Source organism: Mobula birostris, chromosome 21 (genome assembly GCF_030028105.1).
Source record: "Mobula birostris isolate sMobBir1 chromosome 21, sMobBir1.hap1, whole genome shotgun sequence".
Classification (NCBI taxonomy): domain Eukaryota; kingdom Metazoa; phylum Chordata; class Chondrichthyes; order Myliobatiformes; family Myliobatidae; genus Mobula; species Mobula birostris.
In genome coordinates, this window is record NC_092390.1 from 65,457,037 (window position 1) to 65,479,409 (window position 22,373).

The window sequence follows — 22,373 nt, forward strand, 5'->3', positions numbered from 1 at the left end:
TTTCAAACTCCATGCTATACCTTTTCCATAAAAAGGAACTCATGCCGTTCACCACATTTTTTTCAGATATAACATAGGATTTCAATACTCTTCTGGAAGCTGGTGGAAGGAAACAAGTAAGTCGTCTTGGTCTCAGAATTGTCCAGCATGAAAGCTGACCCTTCAGTCAACAGGCTCATTCTGTCTGTCTATTTCAGAATGGGAATCAGCTTTAATATCACCAGCATATGTTGTGAAACTTGTTAACTTTGTGGCGGCAGTACAATGCAATACATGATAAAAAGAGAAAAAATCTGAATTACAGCAAGTATATGTACAGTATGTATATTAAATGGTTAAGACAAATAGTGCAAAAACAGAAATTTATAAGAAAAGTAGTGAGGTTCTGTTCATGGATTCAATGTCTATTCAGATATCAGATGGCAGAAGGGAAGAAGCTGTCCCTGAATTGCTAAATGTGTGCCTTCGGGCTTCTATACCTCCTTCCTGATGGTAACAGTGAAAAGAGGGCACGTCCTGGGTGGTGGGGGTCCTCGATGCTGGAAGCCGCCTTTCTGAGGCACTGCTCCTTGAAGATGTCTTGGATACTACAGAGGCTAGTACCCATGATGGAGCTAACTAAATTTACAACTCTCCACATCTTACTTCGATCCTGTGCAGTAGCCTTCTCCCCCATCCCATACCAGACAGTGATGCAGTCAGTCAGAATGCTCTCCACAGTACATTTGTAGAAGTTTTTGATTGTTTTAGGTGACAAACCAAATCTCCTTAAACTCCTGATGAAATATAGCCACTGTCTTGTCTTCTTTATAGCAGCATCGATTAATGGGATCAGGTTCAACCCTCAGAGATATTGACACCCAGGAACCTGAAATTGCTCACTCTTTCCACTTCTGATTCCTCTGTGAGCATTGGCTCATGTTCCCTCATTTTACCCTTCCAGAAGTCCCCAATCGGCTGTTTGGTCTTAGTGCTGTTGAATGCAAGGTTGCTGCTGTGACACCTTAAATTGGTCCATATCTTTCTAAACCTCTCCTATCCATGTACATAACCATCATATGGGTCATGCTATCTTCTCACAACTACCATTGGGCAGGAGATACAGATGCCTGAAATCCTACACCTCCAAGTTCAAGAAAAGCTACTTCCCTTCAGGCATTTGCTTCTTGAACCAATCTGCACAACCCCAATCACTACCTCGGTATGGCAACCCTATGACCATTTTCAACACTTTACACTACAGTGGACCTATTTTTGCATTAATTGTGATCTTTTCACAGCACAGTATATAATTTATGCTTAATATGTGATTTTTTATGAATGCTGCTTATATAATGCATAAATGTACTTGCGTATATGGCAATCAACTCGTCTTTGACTTTGATATAGTTTATGTATTATTGCACCCGCTTCAATCACTTCCCTTAGCAGCTTGTTCTATTTACATAAGATATAGGAGTAGAATTAGGCTTTTGGCCCATCAAGTCTGCTCCACCATTTTGTCATGGCTGATCCAATTTTCCTCTCACCCCCAATCTTCTGCCTTCTCACAATACCCCTTCACACCCTGACCAATCATGAATCAATCAACCTCTACCTTAAATATACATAAAGACTTTACCTCCGCATCTGCCTGTAGCAAAAAATTCCACAGATTCACAACCCTCTGGCAAAAGCAATTCCTTCTCATCTCCATTCTAAAAAAGACGCCCGTCTATTCTGAGGCTGTGTCCTCTAGTCTTAGATTCTCCCATCAGAGGAAACATCCTCTCCACATCCACTCTGTTAAGGTCTTTCACCCCTCGAATGGTTTCAATGAGATAACCCTTTGTTCTTCTGAATTCCAGTGAATGAAGGCCCAGAGCCATCAAACACTCTTCAAATGACAAGCCATTCATTCCTGGAATCATTTTTGTGAACATCCTTTGAACCCTCTCCAGTGTCAGCACATCCTTTCTAAGATAAGGGGCCCAAAGTTGCTCATAATTTTCCAAGTGAGACCTCACCAATGCTTTATAAAGTCTCAACATTACATCCTTGCTTCTATATTCTGGTTCTCTTGAAATGAATGTTAATATCGCATTTGTCTTCCTCACCACAGACTCAACCTGCAAACTTCCTGTTTGTCAGTCTTGTGGAACAGTCTACGTTCCAAGCCTACACTGGTGGCCATCCTGCACTTTTCCTATGCTGCATCGATGACAGCATTGGTGCTGCTTCCTGCACCCATGCTGAACTCATCGACTTCATCCATTTTGCTTCCAACTTCCACCCTGCCCTCAAATTTACCTGGTCCATTTCTGACCCCTCCCTCCTCTTTCTCGATTTCACTATCTCTGTCTCTGGAGACAGCTTATCCACCGATGTTTATTATAAACCCACAGACTCGCACAGCCTGTTACTTGTAAAAATGTCATCCCCTTCTCTCAATTCCTCCATCTCCGTTGCATCTCCTTTCAGGATAAGGCTTTTCATTCTAGAACGAAGGAAGTGTCCTCCTTTTTCAAAGAAAAGGGTTTCCCTTCCTCCACCATCAACATGGCCCTCAACCGCATCTCTTCCATTTCATGCACATCTGCTCTTACTCCGTCCTACCAGGGATAGGGTTCCACTTGTCCTCACCTACCACTCCGCCAGCTTCTGCATCCAGCACATGACTCTCCGAAACTTCTGCCATCTCCAATAGGATCCCACCACCAAGCACATCTTTCCCTGCCACCCCCCCCCCACTTTCTGCTTTCCGCAGGGATCACTCCCTACCCGACTCCATTGTCTAATTTGTACCTCCTCACCGATCTCCCTCCTGACACTTATTCTTGCAAGCGGAATAGTGCTACACCTGCCCCTACACCTCCTCTCTCCTCCCTCACTAACATTCAGGGCCTCAAACAGTCCTTTTAGGTGAGGCGACACTTCACCTGTGAGTCTCTTGGGGCCATATACTGTGTCCAGTGCTCCCTGTGTGGCCTCCTGTATATCAGTGAGATCCGACGTAGATTGGGAGACCGCTTCACCGAGCATGTAAGCTTGGTCTGGCAGAAGAAGCAGGATCTCCCAGTGGCCACCCATTTTAATTGCACTTCCCATTCCCATTCCGAAATGTCCATCCATGGCCTCCTCCGCAGTCATGGTGAGGCCACACTTAGGTTGGAGGAATAACACTTTATATTCTATCTGGGTAGCCTCCAACCTGATGGCATGAACGTCGCTTTCTTGAACTTCCAGTAATGCCCTCCCCAGCCCTCTCCTTCACCAGTCCCCATCCCCTCTTCCCTCTCTCACCTTATCTCCTTGCCTGCCTATCACCTTCCTCTGGTGCTTGTCCCCCCTTTTCTTTCTTCCATGGCCTTTTGTCTGTTCACCAACTTCCCAGCTCCTTACTTCATCCCTCCCCCTTTAGGTTTCACCTACCACCTTGTGTTTCTCTCTGCCCTCCCCCACCTTTTAAATCCACTCCTCAGCTTTTTTCTCCAGTCCTGCTGAAGGGTTTTGATCTGAACTATTGACTGTACTCTTCTAGATGCTGCCTGGCCAGCTGAGTTCCTCCTGCATTTTGTGTATGTTTCTTGGATTTCCAGCACCTGCAGATTTTGACTTGTTTATGATTGGAACCTTAAGGGAATCCTGCTTTGCATCCGAGTTTTTTGTATTTTCTCTTTTTAAAAAATAGTCAACCCTTTCATTTCTTCTACCAAAGTGCATGACCGTTCACTTCCTGACACTATATTTCATCTGCCATTTCTTTGCTCATTCTCCTAATTTGTCTGATCTGTTTAAGTCCTTCTGTAGCCTCTCTACTTCCTCAAAACTTCCTGCCCCTCCGCCTATCTTTGTATCATCTGCAAACATAGCAACAAAGCCTTCAATTCCATCATCCAAATCATTGACATATGATGTAAAAAAGAATTGATCCTAACACAGACTGCTGTGGAACACCACTAGTCACCTGCAGCGACCCAGAGATGGCTTCCTTTATTCCCACTCTTTGCCTCCTGCCAATCAGCCACTGCCTTATCATGCTAGAATCTTTCCTGTAATACCATGGGCTCATGGCTTGTTAAGCAGCTTCGCGTGTGGCACCTTGTCAAAGGCCTTCTGAAAATCTAAGTGCACAACTTCAACGGATTATTCTTTGTCGGTTCTGCTTGTTATTTCTTCAAAGAATTCCAACAGATTTGTCAGGCAAGATTTTCAACTGAAGAAACCATGCTGACTACGGCCTATTTTATGCTGGGCCTCCAAGTCCCCTGAGACCTCATCCTTAATAATCGACTCCAACATCTTCCCAACGACTGAGGTCAGACTAATTGGCCTATAGTTTCCTTTCTTTTCCCTCTGTTATTTCTTGAAGAGTAGAGTGTTATTTACAATTTTCCAGTCTTCTGCAACCATTTCAGAATCTAGTGATCTTGAAAGATCATTACTACAGCCTCCACAATCTCTTCACCATTTTTCTTTCAGAACTCTGGGCCGTACACCATCTAGTCCAGATGATTTGTCTACTTTCAGACCTTTCAGTTTCCCAAGAACCTTCTCTCTAGCAAAGGTAACTTCACACACTTCATGACCCCTGACACCTCCACCATATAGCTAGTGGTTTCCACAGTGTAGACTGTTGCGAAATACTTATTCAGTCCCTCTGCCATTTTCTTGTCCCCCATTTTTTTTACTTCGCCAGCATTTTTTTTAGGATTCAAATATCCATTCTCACCTCTCTTTTACACTTTTATGTATCTGAAGAAACTTTTGGCACCCTCTTTAATATTATAGGCTCGAGACCAGACCTCTGTGACTTCCCTCTGTTAAGCCAACACCACCACCCCCCATCCCCAACAGTGTCCAAAATGATATACCTGTTGTTGGAGGAGATGGCCACAGGGGTACCCTGCACTGGCTCCTTAACCCCTTTCCCTTTCCTGACTGTCACCCAATTTCCTGTGTCCTACCTCTCTGTAAGTCCTATCTATCACTCCTTCAGCTTCCCAAATGATTCGGAGTTCATCCAGTTCCAGCTCCTACTCTTTAATGTGATTTGTTAGAAGCTGCAGCTGGATGCACTGCTCACAGTTGTAATCAGCAGAGACACAAGCAGTCACTATGCCTTCCTACATCCTGCAAGAGGAGCATTCCACTTCCTCCTGGCATCTCTGCTGTACTAAGTGAAGAAAACAAACTTGACCTTCAGCATTTGTTTCCTTTGCTTTCTCTATCTGAAGCCTCAAAGAGCCCGCTACCCTTTCCATGAAGGAGTTGTCACTTGCATTCCTTTTAAATCTTTCATGTCCCACCTTAAATCTTTGCTCTCTAGTTTTTGGTTGCCCTTCGCTGAAACGTGATTTTGTGGATTTGCTCTATCTATGCTCCTCATGAATTTATATACTTTTAAAGCACCAGCCCTCAATCTCCTACATTCCAGGGAATAATGGTCCTGGCCTGACTAACATCTTCTTTTCTCCATTCTGTACTTACCCCACAAATATAAAATGCAACTTGTATGTGTCCTCTGGAAATTGGGCTTTATACTATATCAATCAAAGTTAGACTTAAAGTTTATTTGTTTAGAATTTGCTTTTATTTTTAGTTATTAATTTTTCAGCTCTGGTAAATTCAAAATTTATGGCTCACACTACTCAGGCTGCACTTGGAGTATTTCAACAGTTTTGGGTTCTGTATCTCAGAAAATATGTGTTGTCTTTGGAGGGAGTCCAGAGGAGGTTCACGAGGATAATTCAGGGAATGAAGGGGTGTTTGGTTGCTTTGGGCCTGTACTCCCTGGAATTTAGATGAATGTGGGGGGGATCTCATTGAAACCTACCAAATGTTGAAAGGACCAGAAAGGGTGGATGTGGAGAGGATGTTTCCTATGGTGGGGGTATCCAGAATTAGAGGGCACAGCCTCAAAATTGAGGGTCAACCCTTTAGAGCAGGGGTAAAGTGGGATTTTTTTAGCCAGAGGGTAATGAATCTGTGGAATGTGGTGGAGGCCAAGTCCATGGGTATGTTTAAGGTGGAAGTTAATCATTTCCTGATCAGTCAGGGCATCAAAGGATATGGCGAGAAGGCAGGTGTATGGGGTTGAGTGAGATCCAAGATCAGCCATGATGGAATGGTGGAGCAGACTCGATGGGCTGAATGACCTAATTCTGCTCTTACGTCTTATGAGGAGTTCTTGCAACTGAGTCCATAGGTTGCTGGAATATTTCAATAATGGATCAAGTGAAGTTGAGTGAATTTATCCTGTTTGAGGGTAACCCAACCAGAAAAGGCTCCCTTTATTCCCACTCTTTGCCTCCTGCCAGTCATATACTGCTTTATCCATGCTAGAATCTTTCCTGTAATACCACGAGCTCTTAACTCTTAACAAGCTCTTAATAATCAACTCCAACATCTTCCCAACCACTGTGGTCAGACCAACTGGCCTATAGTTTCCTTTTTTCCGCCTATCTCCCTTCTCGAAGAATGGTGTGATACTTGTAATTTTCCAATCCTCCAGAACAATTCCAGGATCTAATGATTCTTGAAAGATTATTATAAGTGCTACAACAATCTCTTCAGCCACCCTTTTCAGAACTCTGGGGTGTATACCATCTGGTCCAGGTGATCTATCTACATTTAGACCTTTCAGTTTCCTAAGAACCTTCTCGCTAGTTATGGTAACTTCACACACTTCATGATTCCTGACACCTGGAATTTCCACCATACTGTTGGTGCCTTCTGCAGTGAAGACTGATGCAAAGTACTTATTCAGTTCATCCGCTATTTTGGTATCCCCCATTACTCCCTGTCCAGCATCGTTTTCCAATGGTCTGATATCCACACTTGCCTCTCTATTGCACTTTATTTCTCTGAAGAAACTTTTGATACCTCCTTTAATTGGCTAGCTTATCTTCGTATTCCATCTTTGCCTTCTTAATGACTTCTTCAGTTGCTTTCTGTTGGTTTTTAAAAGCTTCCTAATCCTCTAATTTCCCACTCATTTTTTGCTCTATTATATGCCCTCTCTTTGGCTTTGATGTTGGCTTTGACTTATCTTGTTAACTATGGTTGTGTCATCTTTCCTTTAGAATACTTCTTCCTCTTTGGGATGTATATATCCTGTGCCTTCTGAATTGCTTCCAGAAATTCCAGCTATTGCTACTCTGCCAACATCCTTGCCAGTGTTCTTTTCCAGTCAATTCTGGCCAGCTCCTCTCTCATGCCTCTGTAATTGCTTTTACTCCACTTTGAGGCTGATACATCGACTTTAGATTCTCCTTCTCAAATTTCAGAGTGCATTTGATCATATTATGATCACTTTTCCCTAAATAGTTCTCTTTTACTTTATGCTCCCTAGTCAGTTCTGGTTCATTGCACAACACCCAGTTTAGTATAGCTGATCCCCCTAAGGGGCTCAACTAGGAACTGCTCTGAAAAGCCATCTCATAGGCAGTCTAGAAATTCCCCCTCTTGGGATCCAGCAACAGCCTGATTTTCCCAATATACCTGCATATTGAAATTCCCCATGCATGTTGTAACATTCCCCTGTTGGCATGCATTTTCTGAATCCCATTGTAATTTGTAGACAACTTTCTTACTATTATTTGGAAGTCTGTATATAACTCCCATCAGCATATTTTTCCCCTTGCTTTTCCTTAGTTCTACCCACAATGACTCAACACCTATGTCACCTCTTTCTAATGATTTGATTCCATTTCTTACCAAGACAACCACATCACCCCCTCTGCCTACCAGGATGTCCTTTAGATACAATGTGTATGCTTGGACGTTAAGCTCACAACTACAAATCTTCTTTCAGCCATGATTTACTAATGCCTATAATACCATACCTGTCAATCTGTAATTGTACTACAAGTTCGTCTACCTTATTCCATATACTGCATGCATTCAAATGTAACACCTTAAGTCCTGTTTTCACCCTTTTCAATTTTGGCCACCTCTTACGTTGTCATTCATCCTGTTGACTGCAATTTGCCCTGTCAATAGCCTCTCCTTGCTAGGTGTCTCACTACACACTGCCTTTATTTGTAAACAAACTACCTCATCTCTACTAGTATCACTGTAGGTCCCATTCCCCTGCGCAACTAGTTTGATCCCTCCTGAATAGCTATAGGAAACCTGCCTGCAAGGATACTGGACCCTGTAACCCATCCCTTTTGTATAGGTCGTACCTTCTCCGGGCGATATCCCAGTGATCCATAAATCTGAACCCCTGCCCCTGCTCCATTTCCTTAGCCATGCGTTCACATGCCAATCATCCTATTCTTGCCCTCTCTGGCGATTGGCATGGGCAGCAATCCAGAGATTACTATCCTGGAGGTCCTGTTTCTCAGCTTTGCTCTTCAGGACCTCCTCTCTTTGTCTGCCTATGTCATTGGTGCCAATATGCACCAAGACTTCTGGCTGCAGACCCTTGCCCTTGAGAATGCCATGGACATGATCCGAGACATCCCTGATCCTGGCATTCAGGAGTAAACATACCATCTGGGGGTCTCAATCGCACCCACAGAACCTTGTCTCTGTTCCTCTGACTATGGAAACCCCTGTCAACACTGCAATCCTCTTTACCTCTCTGCTGTTCTTAACCACAGGACCAGACTCAGTGCCGGAGACTCCCAGTAGGTCATCCCCTTCAAAAGTATCTAATGTTGTATATTGATTATTGAGGGGAATAGCCACAGGTGTGCTCAGCTCTGGCAGTGCATTTCCCTTCCTTGTCCGGACAATCACCCAGTTGCCTGTCTCCTGAAATCTAGGGGTGACTACCTCCCTGTAGCTCCTGTCTATCAGCTCCTCAGTCTCCTGTATGAGTTGAAGGTCATCAAGCTGCAGCTCCAGTTCCTTAATATGTTCTCTCAGGAGCTGCAGCTAGGTGCATGCACCTGGTGCAGGTGTGTTTATCTGGGAGAGTGGAGGTTTCCCAGACTACCCACAACCCAGAGTACAAAACACTGCCCCGGACCCATCCTCACTGTACTAGTCTACCCTAATAGACGAGGGATGAACAAAGAACAAAAAACGAGGAACGTACCAGATATTCTATTGCGCCCAAGCCTGATCTTGCCCGAGCCTGATGAGCCAAAGCCACTCTAAAACTGGCTCACACAAAAGGATGGCCACTCCACTTGTACTTGCGTTATTTTTGTATGTTGTCTCTAAGAATCTCTCTTGCTGATTTGTTGCAGTTCAACACATGAAGTTCTGCCTTTTAAATCTTATCCTCGACTTAATTGAAAGGTAACACACACAAAAGATGCTGGTGAACGCAGCAGGCCAAGCAGCATCTATAGGAAGAGGTACAGTCGATGTTTCGGGCCGAGACCCATCGGCTAATTGAAAGGTATCTCTTTTTATGCAATCCCTCATGTTGACTGGTCTCCGCCCAACTCCAATGTGAGGATTTTAGAAACTTGCAGGATCTTACCCTCGAAGACCTCGTAAAGTCATCGAATCATAGAAAAATGAAGCACAGAAACAGGCCCTTTGCCATCTCATCCATGCCGAACCAATTAAACTACCTAGTCCTATTGACCTGCCCTCCACACCCCTCCCATCTATGTACCTATCCAAACTTTTCTTAAATATTGAAGTCGAGCTTGCATGCACCACTTGCACTGGCAGCTAATTCCACACTCTCACAACCATCTGAGTGAAAATGTTCCCCCTCATGCTCTCCTTAAACTTTTCATCTTTCACCCTTAACCCACGACCTCTAGTATCTGAAAATAAGGATGAATGACATAGTAACTGATGATTGTGGATCCACATCAGAGTGCACATGACTCAAGCCGTTTTGAAGCAATTGCAGTGGTGGCTGAGAGCTGTGTTGAAAAAACGTCACTTTGTCACTGAGTAATATGATTCATTGAGAAGCTAGTTTACATTGCTGATGTCGTTACAGTAAATCCATTCATGACATCCAGGCCATGGTTTACACCAGCAAAATTACCCTTCGCTCCAGCCAATGACGCAACTGACTAGAAACCAGCTACTGAAAGAAACCCTTTAGACTGTGTGACAATATCATTCCCTTTGGTTAATTTGTTGTGGTGTGTGCCTTGTGTTTTATTTGAAATGAGTTTTTAATGTTGCAGTTTCAGATTCATTTCCTTACAGACAGCCACAGAACAAAGAAACCCATAAAGAAGACCATCAAACACCCAATGTGCAGAGAGAAAAAAAATCAATCGTGCAAATAATAAAAGTAAGTAAGTAGTGTTGAGAACAAAAGTGAGTGCATAGACATGAAGACGGAGCAGCGAGAGCAGGACACAACCTCCGTCTCAGTTCAGCGCAGAGCCGGTACATGTCGCCGAACCCTCGCCTCTTGTCATGACACCCCCCCCCCCCCCCCAATTCATGCGGGAGGGTAATTCCATCCACAAGCTGGGAAGAAGCAATGGAAATTTTTAAACTTGCTATGGATTTTTTCCATGGATTCTACTGTGTTTCTTTGTTTTGTGGCTGCCCACAAGAAGGTGAATCTCAAGGTTGTATACAGTATACATACTTCGATAATAAATGCACTTTGAACGTTAAACAAATAACACTACAAAGTGTCTGAAAAGGTTGGCCAAAACCATTCTGATGGGAATGCTGCCAACCCAATTGGCCAGGGATGTATGCAAGCTATGGGTGCACCCCTCAGTCTGTACATACTGTGTTCAGCCCCCATGAAGATACTGCTGCCTTATTAATTCCACCCCACTATTTATTAATGTCCAATGTTGCTCTAGTTTTTGAGGTCAAAAGCAGGATTTTCTGAACTTGATTACCATTTTTTGAAAGGATAATCAGATGAAAGCAATATCCAGTGTGAATAATGATATCAGTAGTGGAGGAAATAAAGGACAATTTGGAGAGATTAATAAAAGAGGCCATTTTCCAGGTTAATAATTCACTACTTAGAGCTGCAATGTCAAAGCTCAAATTCTGCACAAGCAATAATATCCTGTCTATAATGCCTTACAAATGTGTGAACAGTGTTCTCCATGAAACCTTGCCAAATGTGTGCTTGATGAGAACCTCTCTTATTTAACAGAGGAAGCAGCAACTCTTTGCTGGAAAGGCGTGTGACAGCTGGCTCCAAACCCCGTAGTAAGAGTTCAGAAAAGCGATATCCTGTATTTACATTGCTGCCCGAGATCAGAGTTATAGCCAATTGAGAACATTTTTCTGTAAATGGCTGCCTGTGATTAAGCTGGCAAGAGGGAAGCCAGAGCAATTATGGAATATCTTTGGAATGAAAGATGTTAATAAATATCCCAGTATACTCTGAGGTTTATCTGATGGAATTACTGGCACAAATCACCATCTGATTTTTATTGTGTTATTTCTATGATAGTATCAGAGAAGCCACAAAACAAACAAATAACTGTTTTAAGTCATGGGCCTTGGTTTGTATTAACACAGTAATATCTTTAACAGCTGCTCCTCACAACTTTAACAGCTTCAAGCACTCTCTAGCTTGCCTGCTTGTTAAATTCTGATGGGATCTTGTGCATTCCTATTACTTCTCAGTCACCCTTATCATTAGGGAGCTCTTGCCAGAACATTCCTGAAACCTGCAAGTAATCTGGCAGTGGAGATCAGAAAGACCCAAAATCCTGAATGGTGCAAAGTAGTGAACTTGGCAGTGACGTGAGGCAGAACTTTAGGGATTTCGAATATACTGTCAGGTACTGTGGTGAATAGTGATCTTCAGAAAGGACTAGAAGTCTTTCAAGGAGAGAAATATACAGGCTTATGGGAAGGATAGAGGAAGCAGGGCTAACTGGTTTGCTTTTGAAATAACTGACACAAACTCAATGCACAAATGACTTCTTCCCCCCCCCCCCCCATGTGCTACATTATTTTATGATACTTACTCTCCAATTCAGGCTCAAATACCTACCTGTGAGAATATCCTTTTTCTGTTTCTCTGCTGTGAGTGTTATGATGAGGCATTGACAGAGTGGACAACCCAAGGCTCTGTTTCCCAGGGTGGAAATAGCTAATATGAGCTATTTAGGGGAGTGATTAGGGGAATGCATAGGGCGATGTCAAGGGTAATTTTTTTACATGGAGAGGTGAGAATGTGCTCTCAGGAGTAATGGTTGAGGCAGATACACTGGGGAAGTTTAAGAGACTCTTAGATAGGCACATGGATGAAGGTAAAATGGAGAGCTGAGTGGGAGGCAAGAGTTGGATTGATCTGGGAGTACGTTAAAAGGTTGACTCAACATCGTGGGCTGATGGGCCTGTACTGTGCTGTACTGTTCTATGTTCGGTAGTCTGGCAACGTGGTCTTATAGCAGGACTTTGTCAACAGGCAGCAGAATTGACCCTGATGCAAAATGTAGATTGAAGGAATTTTTGCTTTTATTATCTGCTGTCAGTCTTCCCTTTCTGCAATAAATATACAACTTTAGTAACTTGAGACTTTTTTGTTTATAACTTTATTTCTTAAAGCTTTGAACAATCTTGGTCATTCTACTATTATAATGAAGTTATATCCTTTGTGATGAAAGGGGAATTAAGTTGCAAACCACAGTTCAGTATTGACTGAGCCATTTTTCTACAAAATATCAGAATAATTTAGCTGGATTTACCCATTTCTTTCTATCTAGTATCTAATTTCCCAAGTTCTTTATATTTACTATGTCTTCAGGAAGCAATCATTCTAAACCCTATGATACTGTCCTGATAGGCTCACCTCATCTATTGGTTTCCCGGTGTTTGCTTGGCAGAAGGCAAGCTGTATTGTGTTCAACTCAGACTGCTGCAACGCTCATCGACTCAGGGTCTTGGACTACATTGATTTTGTGCGACTGTATTTTACTGGTATCTTTTATGTGGTATGTGTGCCTTGTGCTGTGTATGACTGTTGGTGCTGTGTTTTGCACCTTGACCCCAGAGTACACTGTTTTATTTGGTTATATTCATGGGTATTCATATATGATTGAATAACCATTGGAGTGGAACTTGAACTATATTTGATTACTTATATTGACCTCTAGTTGAATTATGGCTAAGCATCCTCACTTTCAGGTTCCTCCATGGTCTCAGTGCTTCAGGTTGTTGCAATTTCTCCAGTCCCCAAACCCTCCAAGATATCTAAGCTTCTCCATTCCTAGTTTCTGAACCAACTTCAAATCTAAATTTACCAGCAGCAGACATGCCAATGACAGTGAGCATCCTAAATTCTAGAAATCATTCCATATACCTTGCCTGCTGTTTCATCCTTTTAAGCTGTTTCTGAAAGCCAACCATTTCAAACAGGCTTTTGATCATTGTGTCATTATCCATCTGCCTCCAAGCCAGATTTTATTTTATTCTGCTTCTGTGATGGCGTATTGTGAGATAAAATGTGTCAATGATGTTGTTTTATCCAAGGTCATCTATCACACACAAGGTTCAGACTTCATTTTAGGCACCAGCTATGGGGATTGTTGGCATGGTCTATTTGGTTCTCCATGTGCAGACAGATCAGTGAAGTACAGGTAATCCAAAGACTCCTCTTTCACAGCCTCTACCAAATTATTTCTGCTGCATCATGGGAACTCACTCTTTGGTGATCAATTATCATACAGCTTTCTGTTGTCATCTTTTACTTTCTGGTGTGCGAGATCTGGTTATTGAAAGGGAAGCCAACATTGTATTTCTGGCTAGTGTTTACTTTGGGAAGGTGATGGTTGGTTACATTTCTGTGTATCTGCAGTCCTTTGTGATGATGGCATTTCCACAGAGTGCAGCTGTTTGATGCAGGGTCTTGGTCAGTTAACAATTAGCAGCACTCGAAGTAGCATCTAGACCGGAATAATGTGAAGGTTTCTGTCCTAATGGCCATGAGTTTCCTTTTTATGACAATCGCAATCATTACCAATGTTCCCATTTCAGACTAGATTTATGTTGCTATCCTGAGAAATTAATGCACTGTATTTCTCTGGATTACTTGGCCAGGTACAGAAGCATAATCCTACTGTATGAAACTAGAGCATCTAATTTTAGATGTTTGCCTACCATGAATGTCTAACGCAGGAAGACAGGAATTTCTGCTAGGGAAGTTTACAACCCATTGGCAAGAACATTGAGTTTTCCAGTTTTAGGAAACTAATCTCCCCTTTGGTGAGTTCCTTTCCCCTTTCTTTCCTTTTTGCCCCTTTCCATCTTTGTCTCCTTCTAATCCTCTTCTGGTCTATCCAGTTTTGTCTCCTATCCCTCACCCCATTTTCAGCTCCAGCCATCATCCATTTTATCCCCTTCCCCACCTCCTGGTTCTATCCACCCACCACACACACATCTCACCCTCTCTGCTAGCTGCCATTCATCTCTCCTCTAATGAATCCCATAGTCACTTCCTTTATGAGTCCAGCTCCAGTCCTTTTCTGTTGCTGCTTATCTCCCTCCAGCAGCTGTCTCTAAGCTTCACCCTCAACACCGCCCCCCAATACCTTACTCCACCCCACTATCATTTCTTTAGTCTGTCTCCATCTATTATCCACTTGCCACTGTCTATCAATTCCACCTCTCCTCCACTACTCACCCCCACCTGGGGTACCCTGTCTATCACTTTACACCTCTCCCCAGTCATCACTCACCTCAGGCCCTGGCTCACCACCTCTTTACACCGGCCAATCTCAACTGAGGTGCAGAAGTTCAACCCCAGACATTAACAATCCCCTTGTCCCCACAGATCCTCCAACACCTTGACCTTGCCTGGAACCACCTGAAGACTAGCTAGCAACCCTTCTGCTTTTCATTTCTGGCAGGCAGCTTTTCATTGGGATTTAAGGAGCCCCAGCCACACAAAATGGACCAAAACCTCCCACGGTGTGTCTGTATTTATCCTATCGAATTATACTTCAATTTGCAGATATTAGTGTCAGCATCAAGGAGTCCCTGGAGGTGCAGTCTGGTGGAGGTTATACACAGGATTATGTTCCTCTGCATTGCCAGCACAGCAATATAATATGGTTTAATCTCATTTTTGGAACATTTGCCAAGTTTCATAAAACATCACCATGTGTTTGCATATTTTCCACAATTTTATTACAATGCTAACTGGAAAGATTTAAGCAATTGGCCTCTTTACCACGGTGACTTAAAACAGTAGAAGTGCAGACGTGGCTGAAAATACTCTTATTCAATAATTTTGCTGATTTACAATATAATTGTGGATATCTGTTCACTAAGCATGCAATTAAAAGTTCATTTTGAATATGAAAAATACATTTCAAGTGCTTAGGCAAATTAAACACTGTATTGCAATATAATCCACAGAAGGTCTGACATTTCTTTTCAAAAATGTGTTTTTTTGCACATTGAATGGTTGTGATAGCCCCTTCTGAGAAGGGAATTAATTTTCATTTCTGCTTTATTTTTCTGTAGACAGTCACACCACTGTTTGAAAAGCCTTCCAACTTCAAGTGTGCTTCACAAATGACAGTGATGTGAGAGAGACGTGACCATAGCAGAGTACAGCTTCCTTATCAAGACTAACAGCCATTCCTCACCAGTGCAAGGTCTGAAGAGAGGTTCCAGTGTTCTGACTACAGACTTTCAGGACCTCTTCAAATTCTGGAAATTTCAGGGCAAATACATTACATTTTTTTGGACTTGCACATATCATTTTGCTTTGATAGGAATCATCTGGAGAAACAACCATTTATCTAACCAGTGTTCCCCTTTATTTTTCAAGTTCTTTCGAGTTTGCACAAGAAAAAGAACGGGTACAACGTTTATCATAGCCTGAGATCAACCTTTAGATAACTCACTACTACTGCTCAAAGCCAAGAATTATGGCACTGAATCTTAATATCACAAAACTTGCCATTAAAACACATCTCAAGATGATATACATGAAATCTTTTAGAGGCAATGGAGCTTTCGTTATCTACCTCATGTTATTTGTAACACTAGAGCTTTTGCTTATGTTTTCAAAGTTCAAAGTAAATTTATTGTTCAAGTACATGTATGTCACCACATGCAACCCTGAGATTCATTTTATTGCTGGCATTCGTAGTATATCCAAGAAACACAATAGAATCAATGAAAGACTGCACCCAACAGGACAGAGGAGCAACTAATGTGCAAAAGACAACAAATTATGCAAATAGAAAAGAAAGATAAATAATAAATAAATAAGCAGTAAATATCAGGAACATGAGAAGAGCACTTGGGAACAGTTAAGTGATGAGGTGAGTGAAATTGAGTGAAGTTACCTCTCTGGTTCAAGAGCCTGATGGTTGAGGTACAGATCAATAAAAGAATCAATTCAAAAGTTTCATGCTTCTAATATCGCTATCAAAGTGGTCAATGAAACTGATAGTCTCCCTCTCTCCCCTCTCCCCTCTCCCCCTCTCCCCCTCCTTTCCCATCCTCTCTCCCCCTCTCTCCCTCCTTTCCCTTCCCCTCTCCCCCTCCCTCTTTTTCTCCTCTCTTCTCTCCTCCCTTCTCCATCCCCTTCTCTCTCCTTTCCCTCCCCCCCTAACCTTGAATACCACATATTATTTATCTAACTTAATCTTAGATATCTCACTTCCTGGGCAGTTGTAAGAATCAGGACCCTGCCCCCTCCTTTCCCCCCTTTAGTGTGTGCTTGCCTGATGCATACTGGATGTTGAATTACTAAAAGAGATATTTGAGAGGATGGTAACAATGCTGTGCAAGCCATGAGAAGGGCATTGCAGATGGCAGACTGAGAGTGGTGGGGTGTTCTACAGGCTGAAGGCACAACAACCAGTGGAGATGTGAATAGAGTCAGAAACAGATGAACATAGGTTATATGGTTGGAGGAGGTTAAAAATTTCAGGAGTTGCTGGACGTTGAAGATGGCCTGTTCTGGGGCTAGAGGTCTGTGTATCCGTGTAGCAAGGGAAGAACTGGGTTTCTTTTCGCATTGTTTGGTACATTCTGCTCTGTGTTGTTCTGCTGAACATTGGGGCATGCCTTGTTGGCACCAGAATGCATGGCAGCTCTTGCTGGCTGCCCCGGCATATCCTTTGGTGTGTTGGCTCATAACACAAATGACACATTTCACTGAATGTTTGATAATCAAATCTGAGTCTGAATCTTGAATTGGAGCCTTAGTCAGTGTTTAATCACCTACAAGAGAAAATCTGCAGATGCTAGCACACAGAATGCTGGAGGAACTCAGCATCTATGGAGAAGAGAACAGTCGATGATTCGGGCTGGGACCCTTCTACAGGATCCTTTAATCATCTTCCACTTTTAACATCTTACAATTGCTTTTCACAACTTTACTCTGCTCTCCTAGTTCTGCATTTTTTCACGAGTTTACAGACAACTTCTGAATATTGCAAAATGTCTCTCCCACTATTGTGATCTTCTGCTTTGTGCCTTCTTTGCTTTAACCAGCTGATCTCTTTCCTTAGGAGTAAACCTGAGGCAATAATTATAAGGTGTATAAAACACCAAAGCAAGGTGGAGTAGATTACTGACATTGGTTAATATTTAATGCACTGTGAAAAATCAATCAACCAAAACTTGACTGAACACTATTGAGGATCACGTGCTTGGCACCAAGATGGGACAATTTGCATAAAATATTCAGATCTTGCTGAGGTAATAATATGAATGTGTTTTCCCCAGTGGCTAATGCTTTCTTTCCAAGTATTCGAAGTTCAAAAGTTGAAAGTAAATTTATTATCAATGTGCGTGCTCTATATGTTACTGTATACTACCCAGAGGTTTCTGTACTTGCAGGCATTCACTATAGAACAAACAAATAGAGTAGAATCATTGAAAAATGACACACAAAGACTGACATGCAACCAGTGAACAAAGGAAGGCAAATGTGCAATGCAAAAATACAAAAAAAACTAATAATAAATCAGTTCAGGGTTAAGGTGAGTGGCCTTCAGGGGACTGATGGTTGCAGGGTACAACTGTCCCTGAACCTGGTGGTGTGGGACCTAAGCCTCTGTTGCTTCATTCCTGATGGCAGCATTGAGAAGACAGCATGGTCTGGATGAGGAAGGTCCTTAATGATGGAATCTCTTTTCCTGTGTCAGCGCACCACATTGATGTGCTCAGTGGTGGGGAGGGCTTTACCATGAGGACTGGGCCATATCCACTACTTTTGTAGGATTTTCCATTCAAGGGCGTTGGTGTTTCCATACCAGGCTGTGATGCAGTCAGTCAATGTACTGTCCACCAAATGTCTACAGAAGTTTGTCAAAGTTTTAGATGTCATGCCAAATCTTTGCAAACTCCTAAGAAAGTAGAGGCACTCTTGTGCTTTCTTTGTGCTGGTTGTAGAACAGATCCTCTGATATGGTTATGCCAAGGAAGTAAAAGTTAACAGAAAGCATACAGGCTACTTACAGAGGTTGAAAAAAATCTCTCATACTGCTTTGGAAAGTTTTGTTTTTACAGCTTTGCTCCTGAAGTCAAACACTTTGGAATAAACTTTGCATCTTTGATACATTTCCCTCTGTAAGATCTAATGAAACCAATGCACTCAGGAGCATAATTTTAAAATTGGCCTTCAAAGCATTGCACCTAAGGTGGTGTTGTATTAACAGCTTTAAAGTAGATTGTGCCTATGAATCACCATGGTGTTATTTTACATACCATCTTAATCCACATGATGTAGAATAGGGAGTGTAAAGCAAGTATATCCTGTGCCAAACCACATTTCTGGCTTTCAACCAGTGCAACTATAGATCAAAGTGAAGTCACAGTGATAAAGGACCACAATGCCACTCAGTAAATTACCTTCACTGATCCTGTAACACTTCTGTAAAAATCCCTGCTACAAGATGGATTCCTCTGGAGCAAAGTCCGGTTTCCACAGCCTGTTTCTGCAACAGGTGTACTGTTATATCACCTTGGCACGCTTGCTCCGCACTGACTTTTGGCATATAAAATGAGGAATTCAAATGAAACCCATGTGTGTCTTCAAGCACCGTCTATTTGTTTGTGAACATATGAAGATATTTTATGGAAGAATGTGGCCCATTAAGACTTGAATCTTTGAAATTTCTCTTCTGTTCATTTTTCAAACTGAAAATTGGGCTTCAGAACAACTTATTGGACTACATTGACAAAATTTGGGGAAAGCGATATCATAATTTAATATGATTACACTATAAATTGATAACTTACGCAATTCTTTATATTTTACATGCAGCAGTAGACTGGGGCCCTTCAGCCCATCACATCCTCACCAACCATAAAATATCCATTGAAGCTAATCCAGCAACAAATCCTATTTTCCATCTAGTAACCCATCAGTTTCTTCACCAATTTTCCTCCACCAGAGGAGATTTATAGGAGCCACTTAAACATCCACCTAGTGTGAGGAACCCAGAACACCTGAGAGAATCCCAAGACATCTGAGGAGAACTTGCAAACTCCACAAGGACAGCATCCAAGGTCAAGATCCAACTTTTGTCCCTGGTTTTGTAAAACAGCAGAATGATCTGCTGCATATCTCTGTTACCCAACTCTGATGTATATGAGCTTGAGCCAATTCATGGTTTAACATAGAACATAGAAATCTACAGCACATTACAGGCCCTTCGGCCCACAATGTTGTGCCGACCACGTAACCTACTCTAAAAACTACCTAGAATTTCCCTAGCGTATAGCCTGCTATTTTTCTAAGCTCCATGTACCAATCTAAGATTCTTTCTTAAGACCCTATTCAATCCATCTCTACCACTATTGCTGGCAGTACATTCCATGTACCCACGACTCTGACATCCCCTTTGTACTTGCTTCCCAGCATCTTCAAACTATGCCACTTCGTGTTAGCCATTTCAGCCCTGGGAAAAAGCCTCTGACTATCTACACGATCAATGCCTCTCATCATCTTATACTCCTCCATCAGGTCACCTCTCATCTTCATTTGCCCCAGGGAGAAAAGGTCAAATTCACTCAACCTGTTCTCATAAGACATGCTCTCCAATCCAGGCAACATCCTTGTAAATATCCACATCCTTCATGTAGTGAGGTGACCAGACTGAGCACAGTACTCCAAGTTAGGTCTAGTTATGGTCTTGTATAGCTGTAACATTACCTCACGGCTCTTGAACTCAATCCCACTCAACGCACTGTATGCCTTCTTAACAGCACTGTCAACCTGCGCAGTGGCTTTGAGTATCCTGTGGACATGGACCCCAAGATCTCGCTGATCCTTCACATTGCCAAGAGTCTTACCATTAATATTATATTCTATCTTCAAATTTGACCTACCAGAATGAACCACTTCACACTTATCTGGGTTGAAATCCATCTGCCACTTCTCAGCCCAGTTTTGCCTCCTATCGATGTCCCGCTGTAACCTCTGACAGCCCTCCAGACTATCCACAACACCCCAACCTTTGTGTCATCAGCAAACTTACTAACCTACCTTTCTACTTCTTCATCCAGGTCATTTATAAAAATCACAAAGAGGAGGGGTCCCAGAATAGATTTCTGCAGAACACCACTGGTGAAGAATATGAACCATCTACAACCACCCTTTGCCTTCTGTAGGCAAGCTAATTCTGGACCCACAAAACAAGGTCTCCTTGGATCCCATGCCTCCTTATTTTCTGAATGAGCCTTGCATGGGGAACCTTATCAAATGCCTTACTGAAATCCATATAGACTATGTCCACTGCTCTACCTTCATCAATGTGTTTTGTTACATCCACAAAGAATTCAATCAGGTTCGTAAAGCATGACCTACCCTTGATAAAGCCATGCAGACTATCCTTAATCAGATTATTTCTCTCCAAATGCTCATAAATCCTTCTTCTCAGGATCTTCTCCAACAACTTACCCACCATTGAAGTAAGACTCACTGATCTACAATCTCTTGGGTTATCTGTCCTCCCTTTCTTGAACAGGGGAACAACATTTGCAACCTTCCAATCCTCTGGTACTTTTCCTGTCCCATTTGATGATGCAAAGATTATCACCAGAGGCTCAGCAATCTCCTCCCTCACTTCCCACGGTAGCCTGGGGTATATCTCCTCCAGTCCTCCTCGTCTAACTAAATACCTTTCAAAAGCTCCAGCATGTCCTTTATCTTAACGTATATACACTCAAGCATTTCAGTTCGCTATATGTCATCCCCACAATTGCCAAGGTCCTTTTCACTGGTGAATACTGAAGCAAACATTATAATTCAGAGATGCTCTTTTGCACACCACTGTTGCAAGACATGTTTATTTGAGTTACTGTCAGCTTGAATTAATCTGGCCTTTCTCTTCTGAACTCTTTCATTAGCAACATGTTTTCACCCACAGAACTGCCACTCACTGGATGCTTTTTGTCTCTCACACCATTCTCTGTAAACTCTAGAGACTGTTGTAAGTGAAATTATGAGGAGTTTCTGAGATACTCAAACCCTCGTCTGGCACCAACAATAATTCCATGGTCAATACCACTTAGGTCACATTTTTTCTCCATTTTGTTGTTTGAACAACTTAACCTCTTGAGCATGATGCAAGTGACTTTGACTGTGGAATGATTGTTGGCATGGTAGCTCATTCACTTCAAAGTTCAGCGTGTTGTGCATTCAGAGATGCTGTTCTGCACGTGTAATGTGTGGTTATTTGAGTTACTGTCACCTTCCTGTCAGCTTGAACCACTCCGGTCTTTCTCATAGAGTCACAGAGTTGTAGAAAAGTACAGCACAGGTTCAGGCCCTTTGTGCTGAGCAATTTAAACTGCCTAGTTCCATTGACCTGCACCTGGATCATAGCCTTCTATGGCCATCCCATCCATGCACCTATTTAAACTTCTCTTAAATGTTGAAATCAAGCTTGCATTCACCATTTGCACTTTCAGCTCATTCCACACTCTCACAACCCTCAAGTTCCCCTTAAGCATTTCATCTTTCACTCTTAACCTATGACCTCTAGTTGTAGCCTCACCAAACCTCGGTGGAAAAATCCTGCTTGCACATACCTTGTTGATACCCCCCATAATTTTGTATACCTCGATCAAATCTCCGCTCAATCTTCCACATTCCATGGAGTAAAGTCCTAACCTGTTCAGCCTTTCTCGATAACTCGGGTTCTACCCAGTCACTCAAGTCCTGGCAACATCCTTGTAAATTTTCTCTGCACTCTTTCAATCTTATTGATATATTTGCTGTTGGTAGGTGACCAAAACTGGATACAATACTCCAAATTAGGCCTCGCCAACATCATATACAACTTCAACATAACATCCCATCTCCTGTACTCAATACATTGATTTATGAAGGCTGATATGCCAAATGCTTTCTTTACAGCACTATCCAGCTGTGCTGTCAGTTTCAGTGAATTGCAGGCCTGTATTCCCAGATCCCTTTATTTTGCCACAATCCTCGGTGCCCTTTCGTTCACTGTGTAAGACCTACCCGGGCTGGATGACAAAAACAACAGACCCAGCAC

At 42.4% G+C, this 22,373-nt stretch overlaps 1 long non-coding RNA gene across 3 annotated transcripts in view; it reads left to right on the plus strand.

Annotated features, from left to right (window-relative positions):
- Nucleotides 1-16,360, plus strand: part of LOC140185846 (uncharacterized) — a 166,635-nt gene extending 150,275 nt beyond the window's left edge. For all 3 annotated transcript variants that reach the window (XR_011882741.1, XR_011882740.1, XR_011882739.1), the window contains 3 exons: nt 67-116; nt 9,183-9,337; nt 15,367-16,360. This is a non-coding gene — a long non-coding RNA (uncharacterized lncRNA). The remainder of the gene's footprint in view (nt 1-66; nt 117-9,182; nt 9,338-15,366) is intronic.
- The last annotated feature ends 6,013 nt before the right edge of the window (nt 16,361-22,373 follow it).